The sequence below is a fragment of the Passer domesticus genome, chromosome 3 (genome assembly GCF_036417665.1).
Source record: "Passer domesticus isolate bPasDom1 chromosome 3, bPasDom1.hap1, whole genome shotgun sequence".
In the NCBI taxonomy this organism is placed as follows: domain Eukaryota; kingdom Metazoa; phylum Chordata; class Aves; order Passeriformes; family Passeridae; genus Passer; species Passer domesticus.
Window position 1 is genome coordinate 107,837,167 of NC_087476.1, and position 27,982 is coordinate 107,865,148.

Sequence of the window (27,982 nt, forward strand, 5' to 3'; positions counted from 1 at the left end):
TATATCTGCAGATGGATGCCAAGGTTCTTGACCCTGAATAAAGCAATTTTCCATCTGCTTTTATGGTTTTTAGGTGAAAGAACAGGAGTCTTGTTTGTCCAAATACAGCAATACAGAAATATGCATCAGGGCTGGGCCTGGACATTGGGCTGCCTCCTCCTCTGCCTTCCCCACCTCCTTTTACAAATAAGAGGCAAGATTTGGCCTTTGCAATCAAAATGAACTTTTGCACTCACTTCTCTCTCAATTCTTAAATTTTAGACTTAATTAAAAAAGAAAGAAAAGGGAGGGAGACAGCACTTTCAGCAAGTTATTTTCCTTTTCCACTTTTCCCTGTTTGCATATGATGCTTTCTCACAGAATTTCTCCTCAAATCAACACCTGAAAAGGCTCAGGTGAGGGCAACAGAACAGCTTATCCTCTCATTTCCCCCAGTTTCAACTCACTTACAAATGTAGTGACTTGATTTATGGAGCTGTAAGAAGTGGGATCGACCTCTGTCCTTCCCTGCTCCCTGCTGAAGAGCCAGAGAGAGACAAGCAACTTCCAAGAGGCTTGTTGGTTTGTGTTCATCAACAGCAGCTGTCAGACAGCTCTCACTGAAGCTCCCCATCCTTTCAAAACCATCACAGCTTTCTACTTCACATAGAAATATGCAGCAGTTCCACTTGTATAAAACCTGCATGAATAAAAATTTAATCTAAGGCTATCACTGCTCTAACAGCAATAATTTCTCTTAAAGGCTCAATACAAAGAATACTAAATACTGTCTATAAATAAGATTGTATTTAATAGGGGAGAGAAGCAATTTAATAAGCTTACTAGTAAAATCTTCTCTGCCACTTTCAACCCCAATATAGGTCTTTTTTCCCGAGCAAAACTGGCTTGTTATGAGGAAAGCTTGGGCCCCAGTAAACTGTGATTTTTTAAGGTGAAGTCATTCAATTTGAGCTTTCCTTTCCAAAAGGAAGAGGAAAAATATCTACTTAAAGGAAATATTAGTTAATCAGAGGACATCCCTTTCATAATAGAAGCTTCTAGGGGATTTAAAAGCACATTCTAATTATAATGGTTCCCTAATTATCTGCCTAACATCTCATTTTTCTGTCTAATCCCACTTTTAATTATAGTGTACCTTTTTTTGCCTATCACACAACTGAAGTACTCTATTTTACTGAAAATAAATCCTTTTAACTGGCGATGTCATAGAAGAAATATTGTCAGTGCACCCAGGAACGTGCATGCTGTCTGGGAGGGAAATGCCTTGCCAGTGGTTTTGGATAAAGTGCCTGGATGTGCCCTTTAGAAACATTCCCATTTAAAGCTTTCCAGGTTTTCTCAAGTAGAAGAAAATGCTCTAAATAACGCTGTGCTCTGCAACTGTGTCTGGCTGCAAAAGTTTTCACATATTTAGATTTTTTCTCCCAAACTCTTGTAGCTTGGCCTCCCTATCACTGATGTTCCATGGGATCCCTGCCACCAGCTGATGGTGGAATAGGATTTGGCCTTTGAACCAAGCCAGCATGCAATTTTCAGAAAGGAAGCAATATTTGAGCTATGTTATCTATGAGCATCTGGTCATCAAGATCTCTCTTAGCGATTAGTGAGCAAAGAGGAAACCCTATGGAGGGGGGAGAGGAAATCCCGCACGCAGGGTTCCCATTTCCAGCCCCACCATGAGTTTCCTGCCCTATCCTCCAGCAAATCTCAGCTCTCCACTTCCCGAGAATAGAAAAAAAAAAAATTACCCTTCAGGGAAGTTGTCAGGCTTAATGGATGTTTATAAATCACTCGAACAAAAGGTGCTATGTCAGTGAAAAGTGCTCATCCCGATGATTATTCAAATGCTCATTAAAATGCATTTTGCTCTATCCTTTCCCTTGGTTTGTGTGGGAGGCAATTGAAAGATTTAGTCTTTGTGGGAAAGTGGGAGAGCTCAAGCACTTTCCTTTGGGTGTGGGAGCGGCAAGTTTGGGGAGTTAAGGACCTTGGCATGCAGGTAGGGTTTCATCCAAGGCCTTTAGGCTCCCATCCAGGCTGCAAGCTCTGACAGACCCAGGACTGGCAAGTTCCCTCCAGGAAGACAAGCCAGCGATTAATGGTACCAACCCCTGCTCAAATTTGCATGTATCATTTCCTTAGCTTTGCTCCTGATGGAATTAGGGATCATCCTTTAGAGAAAATTATTCTTAATGTGTATTTAAGCATTAAAAATGAATATGCGTGTGTGATAAAACTTAGGGAATAATTTATAAACAGCTAACGCAACGTGAGATATGGAAGAGCTGGCTGCCCTGCAAACCTGTGCAAATGCATGTATTATGCCAGGATGCTTCTTCCCTCATGGATGTTTCATTATGTCTCGCTGACCCCTTCATGGCAGCTTGGTCTGCCAGGATCTGCTGGCTATTCCAGGTTTTAAAAGCTGAAGAAGACACAATATATCTCTTCACTGCATCAGACAGCAGCTTGGCATTAACCTGGAAGCCTAGACACTGTATTTTTCACCCTCTGCAGTTCCATCAAGATGCATGTGCAACTGCATCCCCTCAAACAGCATCCATGATGAATGGGAAATTTTTCTTCTGCTAACTGAAACAGCAGAATTTCTGCATTAGCTCTGAAAATGAAAAATATGGATTCCCTGGGGAGGAGTTTCAATCCAAAATGCAAAGAATTTTATTCTTCTTGGACAAAATGTTGCTGCAAGTAATAGTTAATACTGTTTCTAATTAAAGTGCACTTACTTGATCCTATCATCCTGTTTAGAGGATGGGAGATGCTCTTGCAGGGCACGATTGTGCTCCCATGTGCACTTCTCTCCACTCACCCTCGTAGCTGTCACACAAAGCATCAGTAGTGACCCCTCCATTACCATTTTGACTTCTTTTTTCCCCTCCCCTGGGGGTTACTTTTTCTGTCTTCTCCTTCCTTTATGCCAGGCAAGCCCTCATTGCCACTGCAGGCAGCTGCTGGGATGAACTCAGCCTCCTCTGGTGTATTACACAACCACGTGAACTGGCAATTCTTGCACCTCCTCTGCAGAGGCTGGAACAGACCGTGCAAAGCGTGAACCAGGGGTGAGTCAGGCTCCGTGAATTTCTCTCCTCTGTGCAAGCCCAGTCTGATCCTGACCATACCACAACCTTTTCTCTGTACCCATCAGCAAGCAGGAACCAAACTTGGTATCACCTCGTGCTATACAGTCAGCCAACAAACTGCCAAGTTTCAAATTTTCTTTTATTTTTTATTTATTTATTTTAAATTTTTCAGTCAGTGCCTTTTTTCCCTCTGGTCCTTTAGTGCTTCCTTGTATTGCTCATGTGCTGTTCAATCTTTTTTCTTGCAGGTTTTTAAGTGACCTTCAAGGCTTGCTCCTCTCTCATCCAGGACTTGGATGTGATGCACACCAAGGAAATGAAAAAGGGGGCAGCCTATTTCCATGGGTGCCTTCCTGCCCTACTCTTCTTCTTTTTCATTTTTCTTCATTCACTGCCCACTGTGGTGTACCCTGACTCTGCCATATCCCAGAAGGTGGAAGGAGGTGCTTCGCTCAAATGTTGCCCGGCTCATCCTTCTTTAATAAAGAGATTGCTTAGTTTCATTTCTCATCACCTTATTTCTCAGCTAATTCAAATAGCATCTGCTGGGCATACCAGTAGTAAGACTGGCTGCTCTTTTAGCAAATCTAATTGTTTAAGTCAATTATACACACAAGTAGACTTTTTCACATGGTAAACTATCCTGTGCCAAGAGCTGATGCTCCATGAGATTGGTGAGCCTTGGGAAAGTGGCACAGTGACCTGATAAGATTGGTGGACTGACAGTAAGAGTATGTGAGGACAAATCTAGTCCCATGAGCATCCCCAGGACAGACTGAGGTTGTTTAGGAAAGGCTTAAAGCCCCTGCATCCCCTTGCAGATCTGCTCCTGGTGTGGCACTCCAGCGAATTCTTGCACTTGCACACATTCTTCCTTGTCAAGTAATTAAAATGCAGTGGGCAAATGATGGAGTAGCAGGAAGGTGGGGATACTAAGCATTTCAAGCAGTGGTCAGGAATTTGTTTTCCCACCCCCTTCAGAGATATGCAGTAGAAATGTAATAGTCACTTAGAGCAGAACTTCCCTATAGACTCTCCTCACTGGCCTAAATTTCAATTAAGGTGCTTGATTTGGCGTACAACACTTTGCTAACCCAGTTGTGCTTTACATCCCATATCTAAGGTCTGAAATTCTGGTTCTCAGCTCTTTTGAAGCCTCACCTCTGCAAGAGGAGCTGTAAGACCTTCTAAGCTTTTCTATTGCCCTCCATGAACTTCAGGTCCAACAACTTAAAATGAAAGAAGCTGGTTTTGCACGAAAAGGTGTTAATAAAATTAGTCTTGTTGGCACACAATATGAAGAGTGTCTTCAGCTCTGGAAGGACACAGGCATGCAGATGATATTACTGACAACTAGACAAGAGCAACAATAGATCTTCCTCATAGCACTACCTTGCTGTGGCCAATAAGATTGTGATAAATTCTGATGCAGACTTACCCACTACTTAATTATGTAGAAATCAACCCCCAAACGTAATGCTTATCTTCGTGTAGAAGCTTCTGTCCCCCAGCAATGAGACCCAACAGCATGGTCCCACCACTGCCACTTGTTTGGAGCAAGGCTTGGATCATGCTGCTCACAGAGGACAGCTGCGCTTTTGCCAAAGTGTAGGTGCAAAAGAGATTTGCATGGACCAGAAACTTCTGCCAAAAGCTTGAAGAGATGTCTGGTGTGGATGCAGAGGCAGGTACAGCACAGTCCACAGAGGCAGATGCTACAAAATCATCAATGGCATGAGCTGAAAGTGCAAATTGCTGGGTTTTTCATGCTGTAACTTCCTCTTTAGCCCGACAGCTTTCATTGCAAAACAGCAGTAGAGGAGGTAGCCCTTGGTACTGCTCAAGGACTGCTTCTTTTCTCCTGCATCCTCTTGACTCTCCTCTGCCAAGTCTCTTGAGGCAGTCTGAGGTCATTTCCCCATCTGAAAAATTACTGCTAGACACAAACCCCTCAATTTGTTCTAGGACTTGAGGAGTGAGATGGAATTCTTTCTTGCCGTAAAGATATTTAAGCAGAAACTCTGCTGGCAGAAATGTGTGGATTTCCTCGCCCTATCTGCATTTAGATACATTCTGTTACACAGGATGATTCAATCCTTGTCTATCCCAACAGAAGCACAAAGTAAGAAATTCCCTCTTTTTTTTTTTTTGGATGGTTGGAGGTGCTTCTCAGAGATCACAACTTATTCTATGTGTTTGTTGTTATTACTACTTATATTCCCCTAGAAATAAAATCCAAAGAATCTTAATAAGGATACATAAATATCATTATTTCTGCTCTTAAATGAATAAGTATCATTAAATCCCACTTATTATCAGTCCTATTACTGTTGCAGCTTGGAAGGTCCATTTTCTTGCAGAAATCAGGGTGAGATACTCTTTCAACAAATCCCCAAAACTAATAATCTCTAGAATTATCTGGAAGTATCACAGTAAAAACTAGACTCACCCTCATTAATTTTTCCACTACAAGCAAAGGTTTGCCAAATGTCTTGAGAACTCACACCAAACCCAATGGCTGTTGGTCATTCCAGCTGTTGGAGCAACAACTTTCCCTACTAAGTCCCAAGTTTGTACCCATGAATTTTGTCCATGGCTAGAATTTACAGATGGTTTGGTTGCCTGGGGGCAGGGAGTAACACTTCCACACACAGTCATTTCAGCTTTGTTAAATTATTTGGCAGCTACGCTTCACATTAACAGATGCTTTTGCAAATACTCAAAAGTTGGTAGCACTTCCAAGATGGTATCCAAAGCTAATCCTGCAGTAGAAGACAATTATATGATCCTCAAAATACTTCACATTTTTTCAGAAAACACTGTCTTGACCCCTGCTCAGTGTAAATCACTAGAGGAATTTATCCTAAGTACCCTCAGATCTCATAACAAATCCCTGCTGCTTTTACAGGATCAGGCTCTTCCTTTCTGGACGGACAAACTTTGTATTGCAGGAGTGTGTGCAACATTGTTTTCCACCACCACAGAAATTCTCCTCACTTTGCTAGATTGGCATTGTTTCTTACAACCAAATGAAACTAGACCCTCACTGAAGACTGAACTTCAAGGGGGAAATTCATACCAAAAAAGAACTGGAGAAAAAAATCCCTTGCTCCTCACTGCCTAGTGTGACACACAGACAGGCAGAATTTCCTTGATGCTCTTTTTCCAAGGAAGGATTGGAGCACTAGGAGAGGCTCCAGAGGCAGCTCTGCAAAGCCCAATCCCCAAAATACATATTTTCGCAAAACAAATCCCAACTAACCAAACTTTCCACGAAAAAACTTACTATTTCACATACTGCTGCAGAGAGGTACCTGTAGAAATATTAGAAGGAGCTACAACTAATCTGTTAATCACTGCTATTAATAATGGATTTGTCCTTCTGCGGCTCTTTCCATCTACAGACATATCAAAGGACTAAAGGACAACAAGGTCAGCTAAGCATCACTGTGTCTCTCCTGCCGATGGGGCCAGAGCAGTTTGAGAGATCTGGAACTTGGCACCCGGGATAAAGCAGTAACTTGCCGGAGATATTAAACTCTGGAATCAGTGCCAGAAGCAGAAGCCAAACAAAGCCTGCACTGGAATCAATTTTCAGGCTTTTTTGGGATGGTTCTGTTTCACTTATTTTTTAAAACAAATATGTATTTGAGGAGCTGTGCTCATTATGGTGGTTTACTTACCGGAGGCAAAGCTCTGTCCATGGGTAATTATATTTGGGTGTCCCTTCGGAGCCTCTGCTGTGTGGCAGACTTCACCCGTGGAGCGTTCAAATACAAACACTGGAACAAGATCTTTTTTCTGAGATCCTGTTTATTTTTTGAGAAATGCTCCTGATTGAGATGGAAAATGCTCTCCCATCACCCTAAGGCCACGAGTCCCTTCTTTTTCATGCTGGCCCCCGTTATAGACTGCCCCCCCAACCCCCAATAAATCAGTTAACGCACCTATTTTTCATAATACATTCAGCTGCCTTAGAAAAAGCCAATGAATTATTCTTGGTTTTAGTGCAACCACTGAAAATATTTCAAAGTGAAAAGGAATTGACCCAACCTACTGTGCACATTATTTATTCAGAGGTAGTACAAAAACGAGTCCCTGATGTTACTAAAACAAATCCTAATAAGTACAGAGAGCATCAATTACAGGCTTCCCTTTATAGTCCTATATATCTCTTTCCCTTTCTGGAGATAGTATCACATGTGTGGGGGCACTGAGTTGGCTTTCAAATCTATTGAGCTTTCGTAATTATAACCTCCATTTTAACCTCTTTTATAGGACACACTATACCATTTCACGTTATGTTCCTTGAATCCCAACCAACCCTAGGAGAAAGTGGCTTTAAAGCTCAATTCTGATAAGATGTGCATAAAATGGGAAATATTAAGCATTCACAACCTTATGCATACATTACATCAGGGTGCCAAGCACAAGGAAGAGCAAAGCAAAATAGATCTTGTGAGCATCACTTGGACTTTTGCTTTTAGCTCAGTAAATATTCTGCAAGCACATAACCTGACATAATGGAACCAGGGAAATATTAACTGCAGTGAAATAGCTGGATTTTTTTTTTTCGTCCAGTCTGTATGGAATGTCCTTCTATTTAATCAAAAAGCTTGGAATGATTCCTAATCTATCATAAAAAATTTTAAAGACATGATTAATTCCATTGTTTAAATGCTGTTTTATTGCCATAAGAAACTCTCATAAATGATCCCACACCTTTCCCTGGGATAATTTCCTTTTAAAGTAATATACTAATTAATTTCAATTAAATATATGTAAAAGAAGATATATTTTGAAAAATGCTTTTCCCTTGCCGTTTGCTAATATAGTGAAAAAGTGTAAACCTTGGAACATTTAGCATAGAAAATATTAATTTTTGGTAATTTCTCAAGGGGACAATTTATTAAATGAAAGGCTTTTAACATTAGCTAAAAGCAGCCCTGTAAATCATGGGTGTCATCAAACTGCTTCATCACTTCATTAATTTAAAAGATTATTATATGCGTAACTGACATAATTTTGAACAATGTTACATGGTTAATTTATTAATGTAGAAAAGCAGGAATGACATGCTGAATTGATTTATTATTATAATTGTATAATTTTAGGACTTTTCTCTGTGACTTTCACCAACAGAACAAATGATTCCGGGTGAAATCGTGCCATTATTTAATTTTTTTGTTCTTTATTTTTTGAGGCAGGATTACTCACTGATGTCTGCAAGGACTTAAGAAGAGGGGGTCCAGCATGATTCCTTGGTGTTTAAGTAGAAGCTGATGAAAGACCTCCTTTACAACCATGTGATCTTGTGGTTTTTAATAAATTTAAAGCACTTTTTACCCCTTTCAGTAGTCAAAAAAGATTTTAGTTACTGTAGTTATGTTAAAAACCTGATTCTGAGTAAGCTTTCTTAAAAGATTAAAAGTATGTATTCCTAAGTTTTTCACATGCACAGAAAGATGATTTTGAGTAGTGGAGTTTGCCCAGCTCCACTGCAGACCCCAGAGTCTCGCACAGCCCAGCCCCACAGTATTTTTACTCATAATTATACTGGTAAGCAGCTAGTGCTGGCTTCATGCCCATGATGAAAATATAATGCAACATCATCTCTGCATGCAAAGCACAGTTCAACTTGTCTTCAAAACCAGTATACCACGTTTGGGATTTATTTTTAGATTGAAATGATGCGTGACTCTGGAACCCTGCAAAGCTGGTGGAACATTCCTTGTTTCAGCCCAAAGGTGCATGTGCAAGGGACAGGAGGCACCACTGAAACTGCCTTGCCTCAAAAATCAGGAATAAGGCTAAGTCAGGATCTGACTCAAAGGGGCCCCAGATCATCACCTGAGCACAAACTTTGTGTGTTCCTTCATGAACACTGCTAGCTTGCATCCCTTTAGCAGAGCTTAAAAAAGCCCAGCAATCCTGCCTGGCATCCCAGAGCTCTGTGTGCCAGTGCTTGCAGTGTTGGTTTTCTCAGCCCAAATTGTCCAAACACATCACCAAACCCTTGACCTAAAGTTATGGGTTTTGCCCATGTTTTGGCTGAATTCCTCAGCCCCACACTCGTGCTGCATGGCTACAGTTGTGCCTGAAGCCAAGTGGTGTGGGTGCCCAGGTGACTGGGAAACACTCTCACAACGTGTTTACACCCCAAGAAACCTTATGTCACCTTCAGTAACACAAGTCTTGCTCTAGGAAATCCTGTAAAGGCTCACACAGGTACGTCCTGTTTGGAGCAGCATTTATGTTGCACGAGGAGACACTGGCAGGTGCCAAAAAACATGGCAAGAGTCAGGCAGAGTAACTTCAGCCTGAGCCATCTGTGATGCCCTGGTTAGACCTCCAGTGCCCACTCCCACTGGACACAGGCCCTCATGGGTCCATATAACCACTAGCAGGATACAAATGTCCCCAAACTTTAGGTCACCTCCAGCCTGACTTAATGCTAACAAGGAGATCCCTGAAAGTTTGTGTCATCTCCAGCCTCACCTAATGCTCATGTTAAGCAGCCAAACCAAGCCTTAGGGTTTTGATTACAACCTGAAAGGACCAGGAATGGAATGGATACACTAACATCAAGGACAAATTGGTTTTGTTAAAACCCACCGCGTCAGCTGCATTGAGTTCTGCTGTGCTGGTGTGTCCCTGAGCTGTGGGCACCTATGTCAAGCCAGGAGCATGGGGCTGGGAGTGGGGAAATGGGGACTGGGAGTGGGGAAACGGGGGCTGGGAGTGGGGAAATGTGGGCTGGGAGTGGGGAAATGGGGACTGGGAGTGGGGAAACAGGGGCTGGGAGTGGGGAAATGGAGGTTGCACGCTTTGATGCTCATGTGGGGTGTAAAAATCTGGGCATGTCCCCAGACTCCTCTCTTTCATCCATTTTGAGTTATGTTTAGATGACTAGACACCCAAGTCTGGCCTCTAAGAGGGCTATCTCAGGTGCAGATAATAAGGACAACAAAAAGCAGAGAATTTCACAGTGAATAAATTTAAAATACAAGTTAAAAACTGGACTGTTCCAGAGCAGTGGTTGAGGTCCTCCATCATCAAATGGTGTCACAAGAGCATTCTGGGCAATTACTGACAATTTTTAAGAGAGTATTTTTCTTTCCCTGTAATCTTACATAATGCCTTTCATATGTAATACCTTGAGCATATGCAGTATGCAAAACACTCTACCAACTGTATACAGACAGAAATCATTTTGCCATTAAGCACAGCCATGGCCAGGGTTGCAGAATGGTGACCAGATGGTCCGAGCACAGCACAGGCTGCAAGACTAAAGAGCTGGGGAAAAATTTTAGCTGGGGCAAGCCCAGGCTCTTATGAAAAGCACCATGTGGTTTTTAATGTGCACGGAGTGAAGACAGGACCTCTGATTTTAAGATACTACCCCCCAAGACGTAAATTATCCAGAAAGGCATCCTTCATGCCATGAAGTTTCAGCCCATCACTCACGTATATTATTTCAGTGCTCACAAGTTATATAGGGCATATTATAAATCTCCAATTATCTCTGGCATGTGCACAGTTGACTTTTATTTTTGATGATGTTAATTTTTAATTTTTTTTCCTAAGGGTGTCACTAAGGACATGGGGAAACAATTTAGGAGATTAAAAAAAAAAAAAGAAGGAAAGATTTGAGCCAAATGCTTTCTTACAGGAAACATTTATTTGCACTTGAGTGTCTCATCTAACAAAGTTCCCCCATATTTTCCCACAACAGACAGGAACTTGTCTGCATTAGCATTTTAAGAAATGAATCCTAAGGACCAGCAAGTGTCAATATGCTGTCACAAGTGGGATTGATGGCTTTTAACAGAGCTCTTCTCACATGAGTGCAAATAACTGTCTTTCAGTTCATCACAGACATTTTGGTCAACACAAACTTTTCATATGTTCACATGGCCTTTAAAATCCTTACAAAAGCAAAACAGAGGGGTTGGTCCTGTCTTAGCACAATTAGTGGCAAAATTTCTCTTTGCCTGATGGAGAGAAAATGAGAGCCTAATTACGAGCAAATGGAATATTGTAATTTTCTGCAACCTGATCTTACAGATCACATCACAAATAGAGAGCTTAAAAGGTGAGCTAGAGGGAATTTATAGAGAACAACAAATTTAAAAAATGATTCAGACACTCTATGTGATCTTGACTGGAAGTGTGTTGGGCAAAAAGAACTGTGTTTGATCTGAATATTTAGTGCTGCAAACATCTGCTAGCCTTACTACAAAATTGCAGTTTGGTTGTCATAATTAACAACCGCATGATGCTGTTCTACATGTGATAGTCACAAAATTAGAAAAAGATGGGATAGTGGAAGCACTCAATTAATGTAATTCCTAGATGTTTTATAGTACTAGTGTGTGACTCTCTTAGCTTCTCCCTTCTCTCCTGACACAGAGGAATCCTGTTTTGTTTTGTTGGGTCTTTTTAAAGAAAGATATTTTAACCAAAGTGACAGCTTAGTTACAGACTTTCTTTCAGTGCAGATTGCCACTGGTAATGTCAGCATGAAGCAGTGCCCTCACTATGACTGAAGGAAATCTGAAAGCCTCTCCCACTCAAGCTTAAGACAAATCCAGACATGCAACAAAGATGAGAACAACAGAGTTCAACTAACAGCGTAAAGCTGCAAGGTTCAGTGTAACACTGGCTATGCCCATGGAACAGAAGTCTCCTGGATTACAGTCACAGGCAGTAACTTAATTCAGATAATTAACCATCCATAAACTTCCCAACAAGAACATATGCAAAGTCAACGACACAGTTCAGGGGTAGTGTAGCCTGCCAGAAGTGGGGAAGAACAGGAGGGTAAAGAAAAAAAAAATAATTTTTTTTGTTTCAAATATGTTCTTGTCAGGACAGGGTAAACCGAGGAATGCCAGATATTTTTGGTGAAAAACAAAGTAACAACAAAGACCCATCAATATTTTCTACCAACACTCACCTCCTGCAACCACACTTAGTAAATCAACCTTTTCAGACCAAAAATACTACAATCCAAAGAAACTTCTGACAGCTATTTGGTTTTGGATGCCACTTCTCCCAAGACATCAACACCTTCCCAGCTAAATCAGCCATGAAAAAGAGAAGTTCACAAGACACCAATGCATTAGTTTTTCAATGCAAGTCTGGATGTGGTAGACATTCACCACTTCCCCATGTTGGATTCTCCAGGTGCCATTTCCACAAGCACTGGAGACCTTTTGGCATCAGATCCAACTTCTCCCCAGCTCCTCCAGCAGAGCAGCCTGTGCTCAGCCTCTCGAGCCCCAGGGAAGGACTGGCTGGGTCTTCAGTGCAAGCAGAGGGTTGGCAATAAAAGGAGGGGTTTTGTGTTCGGATGTTTCTCTCCATGGCTAGCAAATACACTAATGACGCATGGCCTTCCATTGATTCATCTCCCAAACAAGGCATCTGAGCTGTGGAGAGCAACAGTGTCACAGTTGTCAGATTTGGCTTGGCTTGGACTTAGTCACTGATGTCACACCTAATGTTACCACCTGTTTCCCCGCTTTCCTTAGTGGCAAGGTATTCACATCCTCTCCTCTTCATATTCATTCCTTGCTTTTACTACTCATTTTCTTCCCTTCTCTTTCCTTCTGCTTCCCTCCTTCCCCCTTTCCCAATTTCTTTTTTTTTTTCCTCTCATACTCTTTCCTCTTCCACCATGACCACTTTATTTTTCCTGAGTCAAAAAGCTAATGCAAAAATCTGACAGAAAAACCAAACAGGTGAGCTATTTAGACTGATCTTAAAAAGGCAACACCTCTGGACAGAGAAGTCATATCCCTGAATTCCAAAATTTACCAAGTGGGAGATAATTTGGGGGAAGTATCCCTGTATGACGCTCTTGCTCTTACATTCCTTCCAGATGTTGTAGGTCCCCGTAGCAGATGAGACACTGGGTTAGATTTTTATTTTTGAACCCGTATGGCTTTTCTTATGTTCTTTTTTGAACCTAGGAATCAGATATTAGCCTCTTTATAGTGGGAAAGCTCTCTGTAGTGAACCATATGAAATTGAGATGAGTGTTGTCCCTGAGGAATCATCCACACCATCTGTTGGAGACAGGATTATGTTTCCTTAAACCCAACCTTTACAGATGTGTTTCCTACAGCGGTGATTCCACATAGTTACTGAATATTCTGTTCCAGTGCTTAACTGTTTTTGGTATGAGGAAGTTCTGTAATATCTCATCTAAATCTCCTTTACTGCATATTAAGCTGATTATTTCTAATCCTTCCCTTAAAAGATATGGACTAAATTCTCATTGCCCTCTCCTTTCTACTAACCTTGCACAGAGCAGAAGACTGTCACCACTCTCTTGCTAGCTTAAAAGAATCACATGCTATCAACTTTTTCTGGTAATTTCATCCCGATATTATAGAAAACTTAAATCTTCTTCTCTCCAGAGCAAGCTGTGCTCTTTCTGCTCTGCAAGAGGCAATAGGGCAGGCTCTGAATTGTCTGGGAGAAAATGGCAGAGTCCATAAAGCAGGCAGGATGCCCAGAAAAGATTTATGGCCAAGGCACTCAGGAGCTGTGTTGTGTGAGTGTTTCTCTTGGAAAGCTCTGCTCTCGGGGGCACAGCCAGCCCTTACCCTGCCCCCCTGGCAGCGGGGCTGCGGTACCGCTGCCGTCCCTCCGGCAGGGTTTGGATGGGTAATTAACCTTTTTCGGGAGGAGTGCTGGAGACTACTAGAGGCAGAAGGGAAAACAAACATAAAATAAAGTCCAGGCAAGAGGGTAATATTTCCATCATCAAAGCCGACATACTGCACTGCGAATCCTTTGAGCAGCAGAAACCTGATGTGCAAACCCCGCTGAAAGAGAAATCTTTGTATGAGCCTTTCTTGTAGGATAATTTTAGACTTTGGCACTTCTTTTCACAAGGACAATTTTAAATCTGGAATTTTAAACAGGCATCCAAGGCCATTAGGTCATGGAATATGACTTCTTCTGAAATGGAGGCCAATGAATTTCACCTACCTACCTCTACAAACATATTTGCAAGGAAAAGTTTGTTCACAAGTGGGAGTTTCTATAGGAAAACCGATATGCTTGGGAGGACAGACAGGACACCAGGCAACCCAACTCCTTGAAATACTGGACTCTGACACCAATAGAAGATTGCTCAGAAAACTGAATCCTTCCCACTCTATCTCATTTGTACTATCCTCCTGGATAAAGCCACCAGCACTCACTTCTCCAAGCTAGACCTAGGCAGACCCCTCTGGGACCTTCCAACAAACAGAAACTCCTCAGACCTGGTACCTAGTGTTGCTGGAGCATGTTTGCTGGTTTTGCATGGAGGTGGGGTGGATTTTGCTTCAAAAGTTGACAAGAACAGGGGAAAAAGACTGTAATAAAGCTAATACATACCTTTGATAAATTTATTAAAAATCTCTGCTTCTCCCCTCTCATAAACAAGGACTGGTAATGCTTGGTTTTATTTTTCTCATGAAAACTCACACTGAGATATTTACTCTGGGAGAAGATAGAATGAGAGAAAGAAACAGGAGACCCTGAATGTATCTTGGATGCTCCAGTGTATTTGGATTTGAATAGATTTTTCTCTTCTTTACAATTCAACTAAACTTCTTGTGCCTTTTCTGTTTAGCCTCCCAAGCAAACAACATAGGAATTTCCACAGCTCTAGTGCTGTTGCTTAGGAAGGAGATGTCAATTGAAGAGCTGCTTTTCTTTTATTAACTCCCCTTTTTAAAGGACATTTCTTTTCCAAGGTTTTGGAAGTGCTAGTGAGGCAAGGGACTGTGCCATCAGAGAGGCAGTGTATCTAAGCATAAGCACACAAATGGTGGAAAGCTGCATATCCTTTCTGTACCTGCTTTTCTGTACCTTCCTACCTCTTTCCACAGTTTCCTTGTTTCTGGTGAGAGAAATCTTTCCTAGCTCTCTTCCTTCACCATTCTGTTTCCCATCTCCCTTTCCCTTGTTTAAAACGCTTTAGGTGATGATCAGCTTTGTGTCTCCTTTCTGAGATGCTTTAACTTTGACCATTGGTAACACTGCCTGGGAAGATGAAGCGGAGCTGGGGGTGGAGAGGGAAAGAGGGACTGATCTACACAGCTGTGCAGTCCATCCAGAAGATACTGGGTTAGTAGCTCTTCACTGAAGTGTTTCAGTGAAAATCACTACAGAGTATCAAAGTGTAAACTCCTGCCAAGCATCAAAGAAATTTATTGGCCAAAGCAACACACACGAGCATTTTTATGCTTGAATAGTGATGCTTCTGAAGGGCTAAATAAATGTTCAAGTATAATCACAGTTCATGCGTGTGTTGATGGAAAAGAAGATATCACAGAATTCAAAACAAACCAGCAGAACAATAAAACCAACAAAACCCTCAGTTCTGCCTCCCTCCCCCGCAAGGTTAAAATCTCTTCAAATCAAGAGAGACCGCATGGGCAGACAACTATGGGAGGCTTTACATTGATGTTTTCTTTCTTTGAAAAGGCTTTAAATGCTTTTCTCATGTTTTTACAAAAGCTTTTACATTTTCCAGGGGTTCTCTTTCTGTGTGAATGCCACCACTGGCAAAGGAAAGGAAATTCTTCATGTCCTTTTGTTGGAATTACGTCAGGGGCTTCATGAGAAAATTCCACGTGCATGGAGCCCTGCATGAGCTCCTATAGATGGCAGGGAGGGAAAATCAATCCCAGCCAAGGAAAGGAACAGATGTTTCATTCATGGCTGTATCAACAAAGTGATATTAATCAATAAGGAGATCCATTCTTTACCCCCCACAGCTCATTGCTTGGCTCAGCTGGGCAGAGTCCAAGGGGATTCTTCAGCTCGTGCAAGTGGGCATGAAACTGGTCCCAAAGTGCAAGCCAGGCATGCTTCTACCAGCCTATGCTCATGAAAGGCATCCAGACTTAACCTAGACATCCACAACCAGTTAGACTGGTGATTATTACATTTAGAATCACAGCTGGTTCAAAGAGAGCTTACCATTAACCAGTGCTCAGTGCTTTGATGTCCATCCCCAACATGCTTTTTTAATGATTATGGAGTTATTAGGAGGCATGGCCTGCAGAAGACATTCCCCAGAAGTTGCATGGACTCATCCAAAACTCCTCTACATCTGAGCTGCAGTTGGTGAAAGCAGAGAGAGATGAGTGGAAAAAAAAGTCAGTAGTTGGGAAATGGAAGGAAGGGAAGGATTAAATGAAAAGCTCTGCCAGGATGCAGCCATGGGGAGCAAATTCACCATTAGCAGATCAGCTTGAGTGAGGACTAAGTTTAAAGGGTCAATGACTAGCAGACAGCTGGCACTCAGCTGGTGATGCTGCTGTGGGGTGTGCTGTTCCAGCACTGGTCATAAACAACACCAGGATATGTTCTGGATTTTTTTATTATTATTATTGTTTTTTGAAGTGACTTGTACAGGAAATTTTTCCTCATCACACGTGAAAGCTGTTCCAATTCCCCGAAGTAAGAGACTTGGCAAGTCAATTACAGGGAAAGTAGAATTGCTGAAGCATATGAACAAATTTTAACAACATGCAAGTGTAACTTTTATTGCCAACAGTAGATGCACATTGGAATTTGAGGGGGGGAAGAAACCGTGATGAAGTGGCAAAATGCAGTTGTTTTTCTTTATCTCTAGAGAATGCTGTGGTTTCATTTGCAAATGAATAATTTTGTTGTGATTTATTCACTTTGTAAATGGATCTGATTTATTATCCCAGGGGATTTGAGAGATTTTTTTTTAATAAAGCAAGTTATCGAGCTGGCTTACAACTACAGGCAACATAATTGCACCAAAATGTTTGAAGAAGATCAAGTTAAGGTGTCACCTGCCAGAACATTTTGGCAATGAAACTGAATAAAATCCAAGAATACAAGAATATAAACAAAAAAGTAAACAACCTCCAAACCAACTGAGATATAGATAGATAGATAGATAGATAGATAGATAGATATAGATAGATAGATAGATAGATAGATAGATAGATAGATAGATATGCAAAAACAAGAAATAGAGAAAAATGGGATTTAGACAAACTAAACACAGACCCACCAGTTGTTAAAAGAGCCTTTAAAGGAATACTCTCCCTTGGAGCACTGTGTTCCTGGGCACTATAATATCAACTTTGACAGAGTAATTAAATTGTTTAATAATCAAACCTGGATCTCATTTATATGTCACATGAACATGGTAAAACAGAATGCATGGAAAGCGTGCTGTAAAATAAGATGTGGTTTATTTCATATCACAAGTTTGCTGGTAATCAGATAGTTCATATCACAGGGAAAAATGTTAACACCTACCATAGAGACTTTATAGAGCCAGCAGATTTGCTAGCTTGAATAGCTTTCCTACCCTCTCAGTCTTTATATTTTTTTTTAACTTTCCATCCCACTGAGAACAAGGAAGTAGTGCCAAATCCACATCTCAAGACTTGGTGGAAAGGTGGCTCAATTAACTCAGGAACTCCTGCACCTAGCTGCAGAAGAAAGCTTTCCAAAGATGTAATTGTTATGCTTAAAACTATACAGAATCTATCATTTTGGCAACAGTTTAAAAGTAGAGGTGGGCCTGGTCCAGACATAAACAGCTTTTCTCAAGAGTTTTTAGCATCTTGCTTCCCTTCCTGTGCTTGTGGCAAATGAACTAAATATGGAGGGTTTCAGCATCACTGCCATAAGAAAGATGCAAAGTTTTGCCATCTATTCTCTGCCTCAGAGGTACTCCCTTTAAGACATCCACTACAGCAGATGAAACCCCTGCAGCCATGCACAAGTCTACAAACCATGTCCCACTAAGAGAAATATTTTTGTTACGAAGCAGCTTTTCTTCTCAGCACAGAAGAATGGACCAATGCTCGGTTTTCTGCCACAGAAGAATTCATTTTGATAATGTGGCCACATCTCCTGGCAGGAGAGGTCTCAAAGTTCATTTTAGCAGCAAGTGGAACACCTCCCACTTAGAAAGTTAGTGTTCCTGCAGCAGGTTGGAAAGAGTTTACAATAGGCTTTGATGCCTTTGCTCAGCCACATTTCCTCTTCCAGGATTTGTTGGGAAGAGGGGGAGGGAGAAAATAGAATAGGTTCCAAACCCTTTACTATCTCTTCTGAGCTTGTTGTCTTTTGTAAGCCACAAAGAACAGATTTTCTTTTGTAAATCCTTAGTAATTAAATGAGTACTTCACTGGCTATATTCTTCAATGGTCTTGTTTCCTAGGTTTTGCCTTTGACAGTCATATTTTGCAAAGGCTGCTGAGATGACTGGGCACCTTACCCTACTTAACGCTAAACCAATTGATGCCCGTGCACACTGCATGAAGGAGGAAAAGTTTCATTAATGGCACTTCATTAAAGAACTGTGCTGGAAAGCCCTAAATGTGACCGAACCAACCAAAATCCAGAGCGAGCTGTCTATTAGGAAAGCAACAAAGACAGTTTCGGAAACTGAACTCTGGCTCCACTGCAGCGGATTAGGAAGAGTGATGGGATTAGTGTTTAATGACCTGGGGCAAGAGACAAAGGGAATTTCGACAAAGAGGCTTAGATATGGAAGAATTAACACTCTCTATCCCAGCCATGCCTCTGATGACTTCCAGCATTCTTTCCTGGCTCTGCTGAAGTCTGGGGAGGGGAAAGGGAAAAAAAAAAACCCAAATGACTAGTGGGGCTTTAATACCTCCTTATCCTTTTCTTATCACAGTTCTTTCTCTTTTTAAAGAAAGAAAAGATAATTTAATTTTTCTTAATCAATGCAGTAAGCAAAGTTGCTTAGGGCTCGTGCCTCAGCACACTGCAGATAATCTCATCCCTAACCACACATTCATTGGGGATGTTACAGACCTCTCTCTTTATATATATATTTTATACATCCCTATATTTATATATACATGTAAATATGCTTATGCAGATAAAGCACATAGTTTTAAAATTACTTAGCACAGAATTTGCCTGCAGTTGCATGGACTTGAGAAATACTCCTTGATTTGAGGTTATCTTGCATAATAAGAAGCAGGGTGAAACAGGCAAGCATTTGCTCATAGAGTTAATCACAGGCTTTCCCAAAATGACATGATTCAGAGAAGGACATGCATCAATGATTGGTAGAGCCCAGAAGCCTGACTTTGCATACAGAGGGTGTAACTCCATTGAAGGAGCTCTTGATTAACCTCAGCATAAGGGGCAGAGAATGCAGACTAAGCAGGAATTGTTTAGCAGGGAAAATATCTTGAAGCTAAAAACAATTAATTCAAAAAGCCCAGTAACGAAGCTGATGTCCCTCAACTATGGCACTGAGACATTAACTAAAATATTTAAGCCCTGAGCAGCACTCTAGTCTCTGACCCTTTGGGCACCAATGTCAAGGAGGCACTGCTTAAATAAATACACAACAAGCACCAAACACCCATGAGGAATGAGCTTAGGAGGACCTCTCCTGAGAAGTAATGCGCTCCTGCTTTGCTCCAGGAGCCTTCCCAGCCCGCTGAGCCAAGGCAAGCACCTGCACTTCTCTGAACCATGGCCCTTTATAGCTGCTGGTCTGTGTTTCACAGAGGCTGAACCATCCTACAACTCTGCAAAATTTTCCTGCACTGTAAACCAACTCAACATGTAGTTGGTTTTTTTGTTGTTTTTTTTTTTTCCTAAACCAACCCAAAGTGCTCACAGAAAAGCTAGGTATTCATTTCACATGTTAGCCAATATGAAATGCTCCCAGAGCAGCTTTAGACTCCAAGGTATTATTTAACCAGTGTGGTTTAGTAGGACAATGGCAGCCCCCTGCCGTAATCCATTCAGGGGCAATACCATCAGTCAGTGTGAAATTAAATACATTACAGGGTAAGAGCTTAATGCGTTTTATAGGCAGTTGTTCATCCACATCAAACTTTAGCTTTTAAAATCCTAACATTTGATCCCACAACAGGAACCATGGCTCGAGAATGAGATTGGCACATTTGCACTGCCAGCAGGGCAGGAAAAGCAGAGCATAGTATTTAGTGGAAAATGCAATTGCCTGAGAGAGGAAAATGATGGGATTGAGAGAGCTCTGCAGAGCCACATAGCTTGTAGTACATACACAGGACTGGAAAGAATAAATACAACCCCAGCTCTGTCTGGCTATGGGTCATTAGAAGCAGTATTTCCTACCACTGTGTAAATGGGTTTCACTTATATAATAACAACAACAACAACAATAATAATAACTACAAGAGGGTTGTTTATTTAAATTCATCCATACAGATTTTGGTTCTGAAAACCAAGGTATGGAAATATGATAAATACAAATCCAAGGCTGGATGTCTATGGGTTATTAGAGTCAGTGTTTCCTACCATGGTGCATGTTGGTTTCACTTATAGACTTATATATAATGTAAAAATAATAATAGGGGTTTTCTAAATTCAGTTTTGGTTCTATAAACTGTTCTAAGGAAAATCCTTAAGTCTCCAAGGATTTTGGTGGGGCTTTTTGCTTAGGCAGGGGGTATTCCCATGTTGGAGCCCACAGACTCAGGGCTTTTTGCTGGCTAAGTGCTCTCCCTTGACCCAGCTGCCAGGTCTTGCATGGAAGTTGTGTCCATCTACACCCTAAAACCCAGATGCTCAGGCTTCTCCTTGCCAGAGAAACACCTTAACCTGTGAAAATAGTTTGCAGGAGAAAGGTACAGAAAACACCAAACAGAGGAGCCTGTTATATTCTGCTTTCTGTTACACTTGCTTAATGCGGGAGTAAATTCCATTTGTTTCAGCCGAGTTACTCCAGATATAAATAGGGGTAAGTGAGATCAGAGCTAGGTCCTTAGAGAGCCCTCTCCCTTCTGTGATGCTGCTTCTTAAAATGAAGCACTGATAAGACCCAGTGGTAAAAAAATGATTATTTAAAATATCTTCAGAGCTATCTGTTGCCCAAAATGGCTTTTAACTGGTGAAAGAACATCAAACATTTAAAAACGCATAATCTGCTCTCAGCACCAGCACACAGTGCCAGGAATATTCGTCAGCCTTATGTTTTTGGATCATATGTCACAGTGGATTATCTGACACTCCACGAACACTGCCTGCTTCCTCCAGTTGCGGCTACAAAACTTGTTCTCAGGCATGTCACTGGATGCTACAAGCACCAAGAAGTGGGCTCTGCCCTTACAGAAAGGTTATTTATTGTATCTCCCCAGCCTATGAGCAAAACTACCCCTAATATCCTGATAACCCTCCCCGTTTGAGCAGAAAGAGCAACTTTGATGAGTTTTCTTTAGTGATGAACATTTGGATAACTCTTTAAAATGTTCCAGGGCTCCAGATGCTATTAATCCAGCGGTGTGAGCTGAGGGTTGTAAGCTCCACACCTAAAGAAAGGCTTTATTGCCTAAGGTGAGTGGGTGGGGAACTCTTCAGGCTGTGAAGGGGGTCAGTGAAGATACTGGCAAGCACTGCAGCTGACTGAAGACAATGGGGAAAGGGGGAAAAAACCCAAGGATTCCGGGATATCTAAAGAACTGGATTTATTTGCAGACCCATGTTGTCTAGTTAAGTGTTGACAAGAAAGAGAAGTCTGGGATCCTCCTTTGCAAAACATTTAATCTAGTCAGAAATATTTTAATTCACAAGAAAAAAATCCTATTTCTTTTTAGTATCCCATCCTGATACCAAGATTAGTCACTGTGCATGATGTACTTTCCTGGGAATGATGTGGAAGAGCCAAGAGGAAGAAAACCTCTCTGCCACATAGTCACCTGCCCCTTTTCTTGCATGATTCCTCCTTTCTTTTCATTCTTTCTTGTCCTTCACTCTGCACACTCATTAAACCACCTGAGGCTCAGTCCATTCCCAACCTGAAAGCTCTGGAGGCATGGAAAATTCATATATCCTGTATATTCTTCCTAAAGACACCCTGTTTCTCTGATTCCCAACAGCAATTTCCACACATGCCTTGCACTCTTTGTGCACAGGGAAGCCCAGATTCAAAGGCTCTGAATTTCCTTCATTTCTCCACATCTCCTTTCCTGAACTGGGAAATTGCCAGATTAAACGTGCCCTGAAGTGTCACCGGTTGCCCTTGCTTCCATTCTGTTCCATGTGCACGCTCTCAAAGATGATGCCACACAGCACAATGGCAATTGCAGCTTGTGGAAAGCTCCTGGGAAGGCAGCAGTGGACCAGCCAGAATGTGGAAAGCACTACTGCAAGAGTACCCAAACCTCCCAGTCCTGTGAATCACTTACCCTGCTGCCAAGAAGAGCCAAAGGGAATGGCTGCTCCTTGAATGGCTCATGGCCAACAAAATCCAGTTGTACTTTTTGGATCCTGTGCTGAGCTGCAGAGCAGGGTGACTCAGAGATTTGATAAGGGTCTCCTTATCAAGAGCCAACCCAGCCACCACAGCAGGGCTGGCTCTCCCAGCAGCTCTTGGGCAAGCCCAACTCCAGATGAGACACAGGTCTCACAAGAGCCTAAGAGCCAGCCTCTTGGCCAACCCTATTTTGATTCATACCAGGGAGGGAGCCACGTCCTGACCCTGTATGTCTATTTTCCAGGATGTGGAAATAAACTCTTAAATTTTCTTCCCTTAAAGCACAGTTTTGCATCCACCAAGAAGTCCATGTTTGGTGTCTGGAAGCCCAACAGGCTGGATCAGCACTGTCCACTAGTCATTAGCAGAACCAGAGGCACTAGTTGTAAAGATTGTGGAAGTTGCAATTTTTTTCAGTGAAATGTGATAATTAAAAATTTAAAAAACAATTAGAAAGAACAATTAATATATTCAAAGGCAAACACATATTTTTTTTCTCTTCAAGCAGGAAAAAAAAGCTCCCCCAAACTTATTTATAACAAAACCTTCAAATATAGAACATACCTATTGCGGGGGGAAAAAAGAGCTACCAAACATTAATTGTCAGTTATATCTCCAGCTCTAACACACTTTTGTCTCTAATATCTGAAATGCCTGATCATCCAGCAGAATTTCTAATGCAAGAGAAACCTAAAAGTGCCAATCAAAGCTGGGTCTTTCTCCAGCTGCAGGTTCCAACACTGAGAAATTCCTGGGAGCAGGGAAATGGCCTCAGGCTCTCACACCAGTTCTTCCACCTCCCACCCCAAATTGCCATCCCACTCTTCACTGTGCCCCCTCAGCATTTCTGGGTGGGTCCTGAAAACATACACATACTTCTTTGCCACTCCTTGTCTCAGCTGTAACCTGCGGCTGTCTCGCCTGAACCATGACCTCACCCCAACGCACAGGTGCACCTCGGGCTTTTTGGGAAAAACTATATTTCTCACAAAACAGGTGTCTGTGCCTGCAGAAAGGCAAGTGGAAAAGTACAATGGAGTGATCTGCGTTTTCCAGACCTAACACCATTATTTGTCCTCCACAGCTTTACTTGTTGATACCCTGACAGCATCTTTTCCATGAACAGGACTACTCAGAGCTCTTCAGAAGCTACTTTCAAACTATCAGAAGGCAAGTCCTCTCCAATCCCAAGCCACCCTCATGCCCAACAAGTTTCAGTACTTTTGGGTTGGGATGGAAACCTCAAAGCATTATTCAGAGAGTCAGAAACAAGAAGACAAATAAAACGAACTAAACATTTTTATCACTGTGATGCTGGCTCCTGATTTTAGACCCTGACACATAATATACCTTACATACACTTCATCCTGGGACTGTGTCAGCAGCACAAGGTTCCTGCCTGGTTTGGTGTAGAGGGGACCAGACCCATGTCTGTTAAGTAAAGAAATAACAAAATTATTCTGGCTTTCCAGTGGTGAAACTGAGAAGGTGATGCAGCCCTGAATTAAACCTGGCAAAAATCCACAAAGCTTGGTTTTCTCAGACATTGAGAACAGAAGTGGTGACAGGGACCCACCTCTACATGCTTCACCTCCTTAAAAAAAACCACCAAAACACCAAAACAAAACAAAACATAAAAAAAACCAAACCAAACAAAACAAAACAAAACAAAAAAAACCCCAAAAAACCAAAAAACCAAAAAAAAACACCCCACAAACCAATCTCCCAAAAAACCCAAACCAACCCAACAAAACAAAAGAGAGAAAAATCCTTTGTGGTTTCTCCATCAACAAGTAGTAGTAGAAAGCTGACCCGCTTTCAAGATGTTTCTGGCCAAATTTTGGTATCTTCTTAAACCTGGAAATCCCAGCTATGGGGATTAACTATTTACTATCCAAAAATCTCATACCTCTGAAATTTCTTCTGTCCTTCACTTTTCTCAAGCCGAAGAATTACGTGATTTCACCAAGGTGAAAAAAAGTTCATAACCTGTCTCCATGACTGTCCTGTCTGGATGTATTCTTTACATGACGCTGCTTTCAAAAAAAGGATAATATACCAGCAGTCCAATACATTGGACTGTTAAAATAAATGGATAACTTAAAAATAAAGGTTGGAGATTTTTGTCTATAAGAACCATAAAAATACATCATTCTGTAAAATGAAAAACTGAAATGCTACCCACCACTTCTGCAAACACAACAATTTCAATGTGTAAATATCTTCAGCTTTCCTACAGTCACCAGAGGAAGAATATTATTCTCTAGGGCAGACAGAAAGATCCAAGGCCAAATAAATGATGCTAAAGCCTCTGAACAAAAATGAGCTCTGACTTTCCTTTATGGAGCCCTTTGAAAGCTCCAGCTACATTTAAACATCTCCTCCTCATCCCCTCCATGTTTCCCCCACTTATTTCAGCTAACAGATGCTCAATCTCCCAGCAGCTGACTGAAATGCCAGACAAGGTTCTCTCTTCCTAAAAATGCTTATCTGCACAGAACAAAGCAGCATCTTGCCAGTCACATTTAGTGATGTCTTGAGGTGCTCTCTTAAGCAAGAAATCACCAAATACCAGTGGCTGTCTTGGCTCTGGGCATTACCCTCTGTTAGTGTACTTGTCTTTCCCCACCATAAAATGTTTGTTGGCAAGAGTGAGCACCTACACTTACATGGAAGGCAGACTCACACACCATGAGGAAGGCTTTTTCCCGCCCTCCACCCCCCTTTATGAATTGCTGTCTTTGATCCATTTTTCATATGTTTCCCCACGCAAGTGCACAAAGACAAATATTCATTGTAATATTTATGAACGCAGCCTGATAGTTACTATGGTTTCAAAGAAAACAGGAAAAATGGGCACAAAACTGGATGCGCTTCACGTCAGGCAGCCATAGGTATGGCACATGTTATAAATTCTGTTCAAACTGACTCACTTCTTTCGATGAGGTAAGTGTTGACGTTAGACAATTTGGTGGGGAGCATTTATTTCTGCATTTATTAAAACGTCAGTAACAGCAGGAGTAACACCTCCTAAAAGGCTTGCAGGTGCTTGTCTTCAAAAATGCAACATTTGAAGAGGATGAAAAGGCACAAACTACATTTGAAATTATTCACCAGTGGCTGGAAGAGAATAGATATATTTGGGTGATTAATTAATGCATGTGATGCATAATTGACATTGCTGAAATCCAGGGGACTGCCCAAACTGCTAAATTTCAGCATGTCCAGAATGCTCTGGAGAATCAAAGCAAAAAAGAAGGATTTGTGCAGATCTCAATATGCTGCCAAAACAAAACATTTAATTTATTCAAGGGACATGCTTTTGACATACCCAAATGCAGGTAAGCACTACCTCTGAAATGCAAAGTACTTGAAGAGTGAAAAGGAAAGGGATGAAAAATATATCAGTAAAAATGCATTAGATATATAAAAATAACTCTTCAGAGGTCAGGCATTAAGTGGAGGCAATGTCTAGTGGCTACAGATGAAGCCTTGGGCACAGGCTGGTACCACAGCAAGATTTTTTCATTCTGTCTCTCTGAAAACCTTTCAGGAGGCTACATGCATCCCCCTTTGCTCAGTTTGCCAAAGAAATTGGTAAGGCCGGAATAAGACGCTGGCTTGTTCACATCAGAAGGAAATATAAACTGAGGTCAAGGAAACCACAACATCTGGAACGTGAGAAAAGGATTTACTGTTAAGGGCTTAATGAACTCTGAAAATAAAGTTCTCAACTCTGCTAATTTGTTTGGGCTTCGAAGAGGAATAAAACATAAAGCTGGAAGAAAGTTTTATGGCTCTCCCAAAGAAATAAGAACTACATCTGTGCTAAAATTAGCCAAACCCAATGACAGTAGGGAGTGTGTCACTATTACTTAGCCGATGCTAGGAAAAAAGGCTACATTGTAACTGCTGGCTGTTTATGTGCAAATTATTGTGGGAAAAGAGGAATTATGGACTCTTAGGCTTTGCAGCTGTGGGAAAGACAGTATTCCCAAGCTGGTGGGGGGTGGGGCTGGGTGGGGATATGCAGGTTCTTGCAGGTAATAATGATGTGGCTAATGCCAATCACTCAGTATTGGACGGATGGAAGGATGCATCTGTCCTCTCATTTTAGTTTGAATTAGGAATGTGTACAACTATAGCACTTTGATTCAAACCATGAGCTGTTTTCATGGTGTGCAAAGCAGAGATCCATTCAGATGAAACGAAAGCTGGAAGATATATATTTAATGCATTCCAGGCACTACACCAGGCACTCAGTCCATGGGAACCAGATGAGAGCTAATCCCAGGGAAACCCTTCTACAGCGCATGCACAGCATTGGCTGTCTTGCTCTATACATTCATTGTGACTTTGCTGCCCCTGTGCTAAAGTAAACAGCAGCAAAGCATAGCCATCATCAATTGTTTGGGCTATTTCTACAGAGCATCTCACACCTTCAGGCATCAGTTCTTCCCTTCATTCCCTCAAAGAACAGCATCTAGTCACCAGTGAGGCCAGGGACAAGAAGCTGGGTGAAGACACAGGTACAGATTGTTCCCAGGGAGCTTTTACTGCAGTGATGTGTCCAACAAACAAGAAGTAAAAAATCCTTTTTAGATTTTGCAGCTCACTCCCACAGAGTAGCGAATGCGCTTTTCTTGCAACTGTCAACACGAAGAGCAAAATCTTCCCTTGCAAAAATGCCACAGATTTGATCCCAAGTCTCCTCACTGGGTTAATCAGATCCAATTCTGGTGTTTGACCCCCAGGAACAGGATCTAATTAGGATTGACACATGCTTCCCTACTTGTAGCAAGGGGCCATCTTCTACCAGATAATTGGAACTGTAATAACTACAGTGATCCAGGCTGGGAGGTCAGTGGAAGGAGAGCATATGGAGTAGCAACTGGGACACAAGACTTTGATGACATTTATGATGCTTTTGTCCCCAGCCATCAATACAGCTGAGGTTTGCTCACCACACAGATCTTCAGGCTGCAAATTGGCTGTAAAAAGCGGGGGTTGATACATAGCAAAATGTAGTTCTCATTCTGCTCCTACCTGGGAGATCCCAGTTTTCCTATAAGCAGCAAGTGCCTTTAGGCTTGGGCTACTTGTTTGAGCAGTGGAAGACAATCCTGGAAGAGCAAGGAGAGAAACAGCAGCTGTTCTCCATAGGATGTTACTTAAAGGATTTTCACCAAAATCAGGGTTTTGCAAACTGGAGTGAGCAACAATGTAAGAATAACAGTGTTTGGGGCAGTGATCTTCAGCAAACAGACGACTCCTGCCCTGCACATGCACATGTCTGCATCACTGATGTCAGCTCACATGCTGCTGGCCCAGCCATTAAAAGCTATACACATGTGTGGGCACATTTCTGCCCATGTTTGTGTGTACATGTGCTCAGCTTATGGTGGGACAGAATGCCCTGTTCTCCCTCTGGAAAATCACAGCAGGAATTGCCTTCATGAGACAGCACCATGGGCACTGATTTCCCCACTCTCTCAGTTTGCTTCTGGCCTTCAAGTGCAACGTACTAAATAATGATCACTTACCCCAACATGACTTATCAGTCCTCTTCTACACAAGAAAAACAAACATT

The 27,982-nt window shown here is 41.7% G+C and overlaps 1 long non-coding RNA gene across 2 annotated transcripts in view; it reads right to left on the reverse strand.

Annotated features, from left to right (window-relative positions):
- LOC135297413 (uncharacterized) overlaps positions 1-27,982 on the reverse strand; it is a 93,152-nt gene that overhangs the window by 8,239 nt on the left and 56,931 nt on the right. The window contains exons 3-4 of one of the 2 annotated variants that reach the window (XR_010359424.1): positions 16,092-16,229; positions 9,839-12,535 (exon numbers count right to left, since the gene is read on the reverse strand). This is a non-coding gene — a long non-coding RNA (uncharacterized LOC135297413). Of the gene's footprint in view, positions 1-9,838; positions 12,536-16,091; positions 16,230-27,982 lie in introns of those variants that run through there. The other variant, XR_010359423.1, reaches the window with a different exon arrangement.